The 13,532-nt window shown below is 40.4% G+C and overlaps 1 long non-coding RNA gene across 1 annotated transcript; it reads right to left on the bottom strand.

Annotated features, from left to right (window-relative positions):
• Positions 1-5,574: 5,574 nt before the first annotated feature.
• Positions 5,575-9,378, bottom strand: LOC134093715 (uncharacterized). The gene is made up of 3 exons (XR_009940379.1): positions 9,320-9,378; positions 8,629-8,697; positions 5,575-8,541 (listed from the first exon to the last, which is right to left on the bottom strand). It is a non-coding gene; the product is annotated as an uncharacterized LOC134093715 (long non-coding RNA).
• Between the last annotated feature and the right edge of the window lie 4,154 nt (positions 9,379-13,532).

Raw genomic sequence — 13,532 nt, 5'->3', positions numbered from 1 at the left:
TGGTTTCAGTTTCACTCTCTCATGCTGGTAGGGTACGTGACATCACACCGTAACCCATGCCATCCCATTAGCTCTTAAAGCAACACTAAAGCACTTTTCCTCTGTCGCACACACGCTATTTGTTTATCCAGCAAATAACAGACAAGTTAGAATATGTTGCATGATTTTATGAAAGTATGATGTATTGCGACATCAAAGTAAGTCAAATTTGTAGTTTGTGATGTCTCATTTCATCGAAATACAGATACACTACCCCACCTCGTAAAGTTACATAGTGCGGTTATAGCCGATAGAGGGCCGCGAAGGGAAAGCAGAAGTGCCGTTCACCCTGTTATGAGTTGATGAACCGCTGAAATGATCTTGGAAACATGATTTTAAGGTACGAAAAACTCTTTAGTATTGCTTTAACCTTATTACATTTATATAATTTCATTACCGTATGTTAGGCTTTTAGATCCTACAAATATGGTGTTCTTGAAAATGTTCGTTCAGCACATGACACAGTATAATTACACAATGAACAATACTTCAAATTATTCTTTCTTCACCTTTTTGGTATAAAACACATGTCTGTATCCATTTCAGTTCAGTTTGGAAATACAGTTGCTCAGACACTTTACAAAGAGATGTTTTACGCCTGCATGTTTCACATAATTTGTTCAATTTGCAACCACGTGTGAGATTGTCAAGTTGTTAACAATTAGATCTACTGCTGTTTTTTTTATGTTTTTCACCAGTTTTAGAAGAATGACTTGCGTTCTTTTAGGTACAGTAGCTGTTGATCCACTTGATGAAAGCAGGCTCCATACTCAGATTCTCGAGTTTGCCTCTCAGGATCTGAGGCTGGATGGTGTTAAACGTACTCGAGAAATAAAAGAGCATCAGTCTCACATACCCCCCTGTCCCATCAAGAAAACAGAGGACTCGATGGAGCAGGTAGAGGACAGCATTTTCCACCCCCATGTTCGCTCGGTAGGCAAACTGCAAGGGGTCTAGTGCCTGCTGTAACTGTGGCCCCAGGAGCCGGAGGAGGAGCCTTTCAAGGGTCTTCATGATCACAGACGTCAGGGCAACTGGTCTGTAATCCTTGACTCCGGAAGGTCTCCCCCCCTTAGGCACTGGTACAAAGCAGGATGTCTTCCACTGCTTCGGCACCTGACTCGCCTGGAGACTCGTCCTGTAGAAGCCTCTGTGGTACAGTATACCATCTGGTCTGGCTGACTTGCCAGAGCGTACTCCGCCCTCACCTCCTCCACGCTGCAGCTGCTGGGTGGAGCAGAGCAGGAGGAGGAGGCAGCAGCAGCAGCACACATTCTGACTCCAAAGCATGTGAACGCTCACAGTTGGAAAAACAACGTAATCACAGGAGCGGCCCCTAATATTCCAAGATCACATGAAGGCACCTTTTAGTGAGAGCAGAGGCCATGCCATCCTCTGGGCTACTGTTATGTGTTTTGCTACAGTGCCCGTTTGCTATTTAAATGACGTGTTTTCCTGTTAGTTTCCTCTTTGCCTGTGGGAATGCCATGCTCCCTCAAGTTTTGTGTGCTCCACGTGTAGTAGTCTACCTATTGATCACTAGATGACAATGTTAAAATAACTGAACCCAAGTAGAAATGTGCTTGTATTCCATGAGGTTGATTCTTTTGTTATTGAGTATGGAAATACATCTAAGTAAACTCTAAAGAGCCAGCACAACCCTATTACCCCATTAGAAAAAATAGAAAAAAAAACAGACATATAATAAAATTACGGGTAACCAAGTGTATACCAATTGAAAGGTATATAGGTAGGTAAATATACAGAACAACAGCTGATAAACCCAAGCACCGATAAAGAAAATGACACCAAAGAAACACACAACTCCGTTTCTGAAAGAAGGCTGCAAGCTGTGTTGTTAGTCTCTGCCTTTTTACCTCTTGATGTTGAAGTTGAGTACTGAGATGCACTTTAGTAAACCCCAAAGAGCCAACACAACTGTATTACCTAAATGTACATGTATGTACACACTATTGTACAAATCACTCCAACTGGCAAGACTGATAATAAAATGACGGGTGACCATTTGTATACCAAGGGGAAGGTAGATAGATAGTCAACGAGACAGATAGATAGATACACGATAAACCCTAGACAAGCACCAACAAAGAAAACTAGAATGCATTTCCCGGTGGGAAGTGCGAAGTGTGCTTGCTCAGACGCGCCGCGACAGCGCCCGGCAGGAGACGCGACCGCTCGTCCTCAGGTCAAAGCGCCAAAGTTTGGCCAAGACGCGAAGCTGCTTCGAGTTTGGCGGCGTTGCCCTCGATTGCCGAATTCTTACACTGACGTGAAGGGTTGCCTAGGTTCATCAGTGGTATGTCCCAGAGCACCTCCAATGTAAAAATGTGGATGTCATCCCAAAGACATAAAGAGATACCGTATGAGACAAAATGCATTTTTGCTAATTGCGACGCCCCCTAGTGGCCAAATTGCACCAAATTTACTGAGGTTACTTTGGATGGTGTCCAAAATCATCCCACCAAATATGGTCTTGACACCTCAAAGCGTTTCCGAGATTTGACCTCACTTCCTGTTTGGAGGCTTCGCCATCGAATTTCATTGGCTGCCATGGGCGAACGCTTTGATGTATGGAAATGAAATGTACACCTCTAAGGTCTGTAGACCTTGTGTTATTGAATTATGTTATTGAATTATGTATGAGTTGTTCACGAGTAGCCAGCATGAAACACGTAACCACTGAAAGACGGAAGGAGCCTAAGGAACTAGGCATGTTTCTGGAACAAATACGAGTAATGTTAGGAGTATTGCGGGAACATCTGCTGTTTACTCACTGTTGAGTAAGTTGCAATGTGTTATAGCCTCAAATTGATGGTAGAATAAACAGGACGAATCACCTGTTCAAATGGTGTAATAGGATGAAATTTGGTGTTGATATGTCAAAGCAACCAGGCTGTTACTGGTTAACGTTTCTGAATATGAAATCGATTTTGGATTGGTTGCATGTGATAAAAGCTATGCCATTTCCTGTCCAGACAGCATTCATATTCAGAAATACTGTACACCGGCAACAAGGCACACACACACAGACACACACACATACATACACCTCTTTCAAACAGAAGCATCAGTCCGTTACATCTGCCTCTTGTCCACAAACTGCATGTTGCTTAGTTGACCCACAACGGCAACAGCAACGAAGACTTTCACACAAACACACACACACAACACCCCCTCAAACCCAAATATCTGTGTGTTACGTCTGCCTCTTGTCCACAAACTGCATGTTGCACAGTTCACCTACATCTACCCACAATTCTTTGATTTATAAATAATCCCTGCATTAAAAAACTGCAATGTGTCAAATCTTAATATATTTATATATATATATATATATATATATATATATATATATATATATATATATATATATATATATATATGTATATGTATACTGTATGGGCAATTCCATGCAAAACTGTCAAGTCCATAACCCCACACAGCGTCAAACTATGATGTGGATGATGATTTCTTAAAAGTTTACCATTTCGCTCTTCTTGTTTGTACAACATATTCAATGATATTGTTAACTTAATCATTTGCATTATATAAATGTAACCTATTTTTCCACCCGTATGTCTCAACATATACTGGAGTCACATTCATAAACATAAACAGGATCCTAGGTTCTCAATTTGCTGGACTCACTTTCTACCATAAAGTTAAAGAATAGTAATAACAGAAGAAAAGGTAAGAAGATGTTGATGGCGTGATTAACTAGTGTGGTGCCTCCACTGAAGAATTTCTATACCACTGCCCTGATGGAAATATGTAAATCCTCAGAAATGTCAAGTGACTACAGTTACTTCTACCTGCTTTGATATATCATTTCATAAAAAAAAATTTGGCCATAATAATTATATTGCAATTATATCAATTCAAGTTTTCTTTGCAGCACAAACAACAATAGGCTACAGTTTACTTTACTTCAGGGCGTAATGTTAACAACTTCGTTAACATTAAGTTTGTTTGTTTGTTGTTCTGTATTGACAGCAGACGGCAGAATGCAGGTGCACGCAATGGATATGTTTTTAAAGAGAGTGCATTCGTTTCCACATGAACCTCGGAATGTGCTGCACCAGAACAAAGACACTGAATGCTATGCTTTCTATCGTGCGTGTGGCTAATTTTTCAGATTTGCTTGCTAAATTTAAAAAAGCCACACAATTTAACAGAGTCGCTCATTCTAGCCTGCAAATGGTTAAAGTGATGCTAGGGCCAGATGCTGCATAATAAATGGAAAAACTCCACTGACCAGTTGGCCTTGCCAGTTGATCGCTAACGTGAGATACGTGGATGATGAGATTTCAGATCATTTTATTTGGCAAAGAACTGGACAATGCTACCGGAGATGAGATGTTCAGGGTAACAGAACTGTTGCCTGCTTTACAAACCATGAGCGTACAGGGGAGCTACATCCGGTGCAGAACTGAAGGGTTGAATTAGCTTCCACTATTAAAGTAGCTATAACAGATGTGGGAGATGGACCAGTCATCTAAAATGAATTGTACGCGTCGCGAACGGAACGCTTCAGTTACGCGTCCAGTATAGCTTTCCAGTTAAGTTAGCAGGGATATGCGTAGTTTGCACTGACGGGGCAGCATCGATGACAGGTCAAGTCAAGCTTCATAACGAAAGCCAAGCAGAAAAATCCTGCCATGGTAGCGACACATTGAGTGTCGGAAAACTCTTAACTGTAAAAAAAAATATATGCCCCCGACCTTGCTTTGAATCAAGTCGTAAAAATAGTTAATTATAGCCTATGTTAAGTCACGTCCCCTTCAAACACAATTACCCTATCCTCTGCAATGAAATGGGTATCCAAAATATCACATATGTTAAAGGCCGTATTGCAAGGTTTGCATTATTAAACAAATTTGCATTAGGTACTACTCATCTAAACTGTTATCCATTGTAGGCCTATTTGATGTTGCAATGATTTGAGGTTTGCAATGATTCTTCTTTCCCCCTCAATGTACTCTATTGCGTCACGTTGGGGACCACTGAACAAGCCCTCTTGAGATTGACATGAGAGAGGAGTAAAGAGAAACGGGCAAGACACTGTTCAGCAGTAAAAAGTGCAGATTATAGATAGATACATAGATATATACAGATATCCTAGATAGATACAGTATATAGACATATAGATATATATCACGTCACATTTTGCTGGTTGGGGGTGGCCTGACCAGCGATCACGCAGTCCACCACTGCAGTTTACATGGAATAGCATTGCCTTGCCTAGCCTACCACACGCACCTGCCATACACAGCTTACTTTCTCCCTGTCTTGGTAAGCCATACCCTGACGGTGTCAATGACAATCAATCAGGAGGAGTAGTTATTGAAAATAATCACGCTTTAGACATGACCAGCCTACTTGGCAGCAGCTTGCAACAGGGGGATTCATAGGTGGCACATAGACCATACAGCTAGCATGAATGCAAATATTTTTAGATCTTCTGACTAAGTTTACTGTACTTATTCAAACGACATCAGCACCACTGCCACTGGATATAAAGCAAACATTGACTTTCACTTGGTGCTTCATTGACTGTAAAAAAGTGTAATAATATTATCTATGCACTGCCTGATGTAGACTAGCTTGACTTGCTAGCTCGATGAGTTGCGAAATGATATCAGCAACACGTACTCGTTCCATATTAAACTTAGGCTACAGTTAACATAGTTTGGCTTTCCAGGCTACTTGGACCATGCATTTAATTACCTTTCACTGCCTTCACGTCTGCCAGGCTCCAAACTGTCTTCATAACAGCAGTTGCAATTCAGTATAAACAGCCTCGGTAAAGTTAAAACCAACTAGCGATGCTAGTCGCGATTAGCATTTGAACTGCAGTTAGGTAACCTACCCTCATAACTAAACGGCTTCCCAGGCTACTTGGACCATGCATTTCATTACCTTTCACTGCCTTCACGTCTGCCAGGCTCCAAACTGTCTTCATAACAGCAGTTGCAATTCAGTATAAACAGCCTCGGTAAAGTTAAAACCAACTAGCGATGCTAGTCGCGATTAGCATTTGAACTGCAGTTAGCTAACCTACCCTCATAACTAGACCTCTCAAATTCCGAAAAATGCATTAAAATAACATTGGACTACGTTGTTATTTTTGTTAAACCTTAGGGTGGCTATGATATAAATGATGTAACGAAATTTGAAGTGTAAATATACAAACTTTATGAAAGTGTAAGCCACAACCTTTTCCTACAGGAATACATGGAAAACATAACCCCATAACCTCCATAAGGAGACCTCCCCAAATTCAGAAACATTTATTAAATTGAAATGGACAACGACGTTATCTTTGGTAAACTCTTAGGTGGCTATGATATAAATTATGTGACGAAATTCGAAGTCTAAACACACTTACTGTTGAAAGTGTAACTGCGATTTCCATAGGACTACATTCTAATTAAAATCCTCGTTGCCTCACGCACACCACTCTACTTCCGGTATTTCGCCTGCTTTGTGGGGGTGTCATATGATCCTCTGAGTGAAATACCCAGAATGCTCAGGTCAATACAAATGATCCAAAACACACCGTCACTGAGAAACATCGTGTGATTGTCTACTATATATAACAACTGAACACACATTGTATATAACAGCGAGTAAGTCCGTACTTGTCCCTCGGGACCATGGCATCTCTAAGAATTACCCAGTCTCACGCAAGACAATGATGCGTACAAACCTAGAATTACACCATTGGTGTACCGCTGCTGACCACCCCTGTCAGTCAATCGAGGATTGAGTAATAATATCGGGTTTGAAATCATGATGTCGTTGAACTGTATACGTCAGACTTGGAACAAAGCTGTGCTGTGGTGTACACATCAGGACCTTTTACAAGAATGGCAATAAATAGATTATTTTTTTTTAAATATCAACATTGTATCTTAAATCACTCTGAAATGTCCTTTTGGCATGACCTAAAGCAATTTAAGATGAGCTATTCCGATTAATAGTATACATTCACCAACACTCACGTTTTTGCTAATTATAGAGCCATCGACAGACCAAATAACACCAAATTTATTGGGGGTGCTTTGAATGGGGTCTCAAGTCATCCCACCAAATATGGCTTTCATACGTCACAGCATATCCAAGATAGGCGCACTTCCTGTTTGGCGGCTTCGCTCGCTGAATTTAATTGGTTATCACAGGCGAACGCTTGGACGTATGAAGACGAAATCAAGGCGGTTGATCCACCTTGGTCTGTAGATCACGCGTGCCAAGTTTCATGACGATCGGATAAACTATGCGGCCAGGGTAGCTTTACTTTGACTTTGAACAAAATTCAAAATGGCGGAAAATCCATCATGGCGGAAAATTACATCACATGGTGCGTTGGAATCAGCTGAGTCAGAGGATTCCAATGGTATAAGTTTTATCAATATCGGCCATACGGATCAAAAGTTACGGGCATGAACATGTTTTCCATCTTTGACCAGTTGGTGGCGCTAGAGCGTGAGAGTGGCGAGCATGAAACCTGGTGGTGTCAATCAGGGTAGTCTCCTCTATCAGCATACCAAATTTCATGACTTTATGTCTTACGGTTTGGGCTACAGGTGGAAAAATGTGTGGGCATCAGCGCTCAAAAGTCGCTTTTCCATTCATTCCTATGGGGAAAAATCAACCGGAAAAACTGGAATAACGGGAGAACGACAAGGCGTATCGAAAAGCTTTATACAAGCCACCATCCTCGCATCAGGACGCACGCGTGAGAAGTGGAACGGCGTCTCTAGCTCCAAATCCCTAGGACAAGATAGGGAGACAAAAATGTTCTGCAAGATAAATAAATTTGATAATAATAATAGGAAGAACAATAGTGTGCTTTTGCAAGCACACTAATAACACACCAAAGAAACAAACTACTCCGTTTCTGAAAGAAGGCTGCAAGCTGTGTTGTTAGGCACGGCCTTTTCACCTCATGATGTTTGAGGAAACTTTGTCTGTTTCTTGCTGCCATTTGATCTACCTTCTGTAAGAGCTCAGAAGAGTTTGGCCTGTCCACAAGAATAATAGAATGTCCTCCTCCGCATTTATCTACAAGCTGACCTAGAATGTGTCTGTCCAGCAAGATCTTGTTAGACATTATTTTGTAGGTGCAGATGAACACAAGCATGGTGTGTCTCCAGGCTCTCTCAGACAGGAAGCTCATGTGCTGTTGTGCCCTCTCCACGTCACGCCTCGTGATGCCCATGTCGGGCCCGATGGGCAGCGCCAGCAGGAGAGCGTGCGGCCCTGGAGGGCAAAGGGTCACGCTTCTCATGACCTCCTGTTCTACTGCAGCACCAGTGTGTTCTGATTCACTGTCCCAGCCTTGGGTCATCACCATGGTGACTGTCCGGCCAGATTCTTCTCTCTCCAAGCACATTGACCCATTGGCCCACAGGCCCACGATGTCCTTGCTGACGAAGCCTTTCCATGGACCAGCCGGACCCAGTAAGACCATCCGTAGATCTGAAAGTGAAGGAGAGCCTCTAGAGTGAGACAGAAGTGTGGTCTGTAGGATCAATTGTTAAGGCAGAAAGCACCATAAAGACTTACCATGTTTAGGCACGTATCCACGATCCATCTTGATATTTGTTTTGTTTCAACAAGCACTTCTGACGCTATCTTTGTGTATGGGGTAGATGTGGGCGATGGCCCAGTGTTAGACAGAGGAGACAGTCTGGTAAAGTACAGCCTGAACAACAATGCAGCTACATTTTTGTGAAGTACAGTATTAGCTTTGTGTTATCAAACAGTTCAACTGTTATTTCAGGTTCTATATTAAATGGCAAATTGACAAAGTATCTATATTTAGTAGGGCACTAGAATATCAATTCTCAATTCATCAAATTATTCAAATGCAAATTAAAAAAAAATCAAATGCGACAGCAAGCCATCTGCTTTTCTAATCACAGCCCATAGCACAGAAACATACAGTATTCTAATAACACGGATGTTACACATCATGTCTAATCTGTAGTCTGTAGTAGTAAATTGCATAGCCTACACCTTGCAATGTTAAAACAAAAGTCTTTTGCCTAATAGATGTAGCCGTTTACCACTGCGCCACTGTTTCATCTTTTCTCAAATACTTCTAATGATAAGTTTAAGTGCAACCTCTGTTTGAAAATGTAAAAAAATACAATGACATACTGTAGTTATATTTGTCATTCTTCTAATGATATTTAGATGACAGATGACGCATCTAAAGACTATCTGTTAAAAGTAGTGTTTTGTACTACATCACCTTGAGGATGTTCTTTCTACTGAATTTTACATTCTGTTCTGCTCAGTCTGAAGTCTTCCCATAATATGAAAGCATGCATGCTGACCCCACAGACTTGTTTGGGAAACTTTGAAACCATCTTGTAGAACTGGTTTGTCCATCCTTGCCCATCATGTCACAAGACTCTGAGAGGCAACCCGGTCAGTTTCTCTTTCATTTACTTTTTTTTCAAAGGGAAAGTAGGCATTCTCTTGGAGAGATGGTCAAATTGTGTCAGTTGGAAGGAAGTCACTTGTCTAGCGCGGCTGATCCTCAGTGCAGTTACAACTGATTTAGTTATTGTTTTGTCTGTTTATTTATTTATTTTTTTTTTATTGTTTTGTACTTTGCATTTGATTTCTTTGCTCCAGTGCCATGGCCAGTACTGTATCTTTGTGTTCTGTTAACCTGAGTGACCCCCAGGAGACTTGCTGACTTCCCACTGGTAATCCTCAGCCCTGTCCATCCTCATTCCCTTCCACTAGTGGTGTGTTTGTGCGCACACGTGTGTGTGTGTGTGTGTGTGTGTGTGAGTGTGTGTGTGTGTGTGTGTGTGTGTGTGTGTGTGTGTGTGTGTGTGTGTACATATGCATGTTAGTAAATCATGTGTATGCTGTCTGTTCAAACAGTATATACAGTATTAATAAAAGCTTGATTAGGCCCCAGCCGTGGCGCAACTGGCTGGGGCACCTGCACCGCACGCCGGCGACCCGAGTTCGATTCCCGCCCCGTGGTCCTTTCCGGATCCCACCCCAGCTCTCTCTCCCACTCGCTTCCTGTCATTCTCTCTACTGTCCTGTCCAATTAAAGGCATAAAAAGTCCAAAAAATAACCTTTAAAAAAAAAAAATAAATAAATAAATAAAAGCTTGATTTATTTTATGGACTCATCTCCAGCTGTTTAGCTTACGAACCTGAGTGCCTTACATGTACTTGATTAAGTGCACTTCCTTATCCAAAGCAATGGGGCTGCTTATAACAACACATCCAGACATTTCAAGAAGTTTGTTTTCATGGAAAAGAACATAAAGATACTTAGTCAAATGCATTGTTGACTGTTTATCACCCAGGCCATGCATTCAAATCCTTGTTTTATGATTATGGCTCATCGAGGGGATGCATCCACACAACTTTATTGGGACATAAGCATGAGGATAACATAATATTTCAGTGTGCTTCCAAACAATAGAAAGCATCATATTTAGAATGCTTCACATAAATCATCCTAAAAGTCTGATATGTATTGCTATTGGAAATAGACTGTAAAAAACGGTTACTAGCGTATAACTCAATAAAATTAAGACAACATTTCCCTACTACTTTTTGCAAGTTTAGTGAACTAACTTATATATTGAGTGTAATGGCAACTTAATAATGTGCATTTTGATGTATGCAAAAAGATTAAGTTATATTTTCAGAAAAAGTCAATAAATTGAGTACAATCAATGTAAAAAAGATCAGCATATTACTATATGCATTAGACTTAATTAAAATAGGTAGCATTTACATGAATCAATACTACAGTACAAAAAAATAATTGCTGGATTTACTTGATTTGAACATGTACAGTACATCGGTTGCATCTACGCCTTCATGTTGTATTATATGATGTATTTACAGTTGTGTGTGGATGCCCTCAATGAGCCTAATCATAAAACAAGGATTTGAATGGCCTGCATGGCCTGAGTGATAAACATTAAACACTGCATTTGACTGAGTATCTTTATGTTCTTTTTCATGAAAACGTACTTATGGAAATATCTGGTTGTGGAAATTACACCTGGTCTTCCGTACTGGACTCTCTTCTGTGCGCTCTTCTATGAAAATGTGCGTACCTACATTGAAATCATGACCTTTCTACACTAGAAAAAAAGAAGAGTCGGGGCTTTCTGATTTATCAAACCATAATATTTTACAATTACATAAAAGTGCAGTGTCTGTGTCATGGAATTTAGTAGTCATATAGTGCTGATAAGGAGTACTGGAGTGAAGGGCCTGATGCACTGACAAGGATCACTGGATTTACTTGATTTTATCATGTACACTTGCACATGAATGAAATGTTTCGATTTATGAAACTGATTGATAAACCAGTCTGATCAAACCGTTTCAGTGAAATAGACATATTTATGTAATTTCAGTGTCAATATGTCACACTGGCAGCATAGAGAATAGATTAGCACGTACTTAGCGACAGAACATCAATGTTCAATGGCAACTGCACATATGTTAGGTCAGAGTGAAGAAATATTCATTATAGTTGGTCATATGCTATGAAACCATTGATACTTTGTGCCTGCTCAACGCATTCATGGTGGGATCAAAGCATGGTGGGATCTGCTGGTCAGCATAGTCCTCAAACTCATGTGAAAACCTTTGGCAACACTGTTTGCACGATTATCTCAGTGTTCTTGCAAAGGCTCATGGGAACACAATGTAATGGTGACACCAAGGCATCCCATGTATTCATCTGCCTTATCTGGTTCAGTGCTCAGGATAGAAAAACATGAGTTTGTTTAATTTAACGTTTTGTGGTTTGGTGACAAACCCTGTTCTCCCTTTCCCCTATGTCCGCTTACATACTTGATTCAATAAAAAAAAAAAAAAAAAAAGTGGATTACTCAATCGGAATGACTATTTGAACACATTAAGTATGTTTCATTCAGAACTAAACTAGACTGTTTCATGTAACTGTAACGTAATATGGTTTGATAAATTGGACAGCCCTAACATTTCTTTTTTTACAGTGATGTGTAGAACTGGGGAGATTCACATGCAGAAGAAATGGTCAGTCTGTTTTATGTAACACAAACCATAAACAGCAGTTATTTGTATAATGAAAGAGAAAGAGAGAGAGAGAAAGAAAGAGAGAGAGAGAGAGAGAGAGAGATAGAGAGAGACTGAAGTTCTGGTGATACAACTCGTCGTTCTCTACAGAAGGACGAGGAGATCCCAACACACTGAAACACCGCTAATGGTCTAATTCTCCAAGTCTCATCGATCATTAACCTTCCCGACTTTTGACACATTTCACTAGTGAGATCTTCTTGGCAGGAAGGTGAGCCTGTACAAATAATACAAGTTAAGGTAAGACTGCCGCTTCAACCTTATTATAATACTGTTGGAAGCTGTCCTGGCTCAGAGACGGTTACAAGTAGAACCAACAGTAAGACAACAATTAATAAAGAGCTGACTGCTATACGATGTTAAGCTGTGCTTTAGGTTGTTGTGCTGGGCATTATCCACAATTTAAGTTCAGACTCAATCGCATTTTCAATCTCATTTATTTTTGTTTGTCATCTGTGTATATTTTGTAGATATTGTCCAGTCAGAGCTGGCTCAAGCCCATATGGGAAGGGGCCCTAAGCAGAATTTGATTTGTGGGCTCCCACCAGCTTAGCATCACCAATAAATTGTTATCAATATTGTCAATGCTTGATCATTCGGTTACACTTTACTTGAAGGTATCTACATAAGAGTGTGTTAGAGTTCATTCAAACCAGTGTCCATCCTTAACACCAACGCCCTCAATATATATTTTGGAGTTCATAATTACAAGTAGCTATGAGTGGAAATTATTGAGCATAAGAATATGAGAAGGCAAGTCATGGTGTTTTCTATTTCATTAGTGAAAACAAATGTTGAAAAACAAATCAAAGAAAATCTTTCTTGGATCACAGAGCGTTGAGTTGCATGAGTTACACCTCTTATGTCTGTGTCGCTAGGTAATAAAATTAAGTTACAGTAATTCACCACTGGTTTGTTTTCAATTACATAAGCTATGAGTATTAGGAAAAGTGTGATGTATTGCAAGGGTGACAATGAATTGATTGAGAATGAATTGACATTTATGAATGAATACATACATGTTGACTGCTTTGAAGCCTAAAATAGAAAACTTGGACAAGACAAACTGCCTCTGTGACTGTCTCTTCAAGTCATGGAAGAAATATCATTCCAACATGTAATTTAATATTGTTCCGAACTTCTCATTTTATGACTTCCAGAGTGCAACCAGAAGTGACATTTAACTGAAATTGGTGCATTAAAGGTTGTATCAGCGATTGTGGGAGACGTCACTTCTTTTGGGGGTTTGAAGCGAGAACAAACAGAGCTTGCTCGTCCCTCCCTTCAGTGTTTCATGCATCATAGAAAAAAAAACGTTGCCCTCCTTCAGTGACTGTGACTCCGCGTGC

Source organism: Sardina pilchardus, chromosome 1, assembly GCF_963854185.1.
Source record: "Sardina pilchardus chromosome 1, fSarPil1.1, whole genome shotgun sequence".
Classification (NCBI taxonomy): domain Eukaryota; kingdom Metazoa; phylum Chordata; class Actinopteri; order Clupeiformes; family Clupeidae; genus Sardina; species Sardina pilchardus.
Note: the sequence above shows the minus strand (reverse complement) of the source record. Positions and strands in the feature narration are given on the sequence as shown.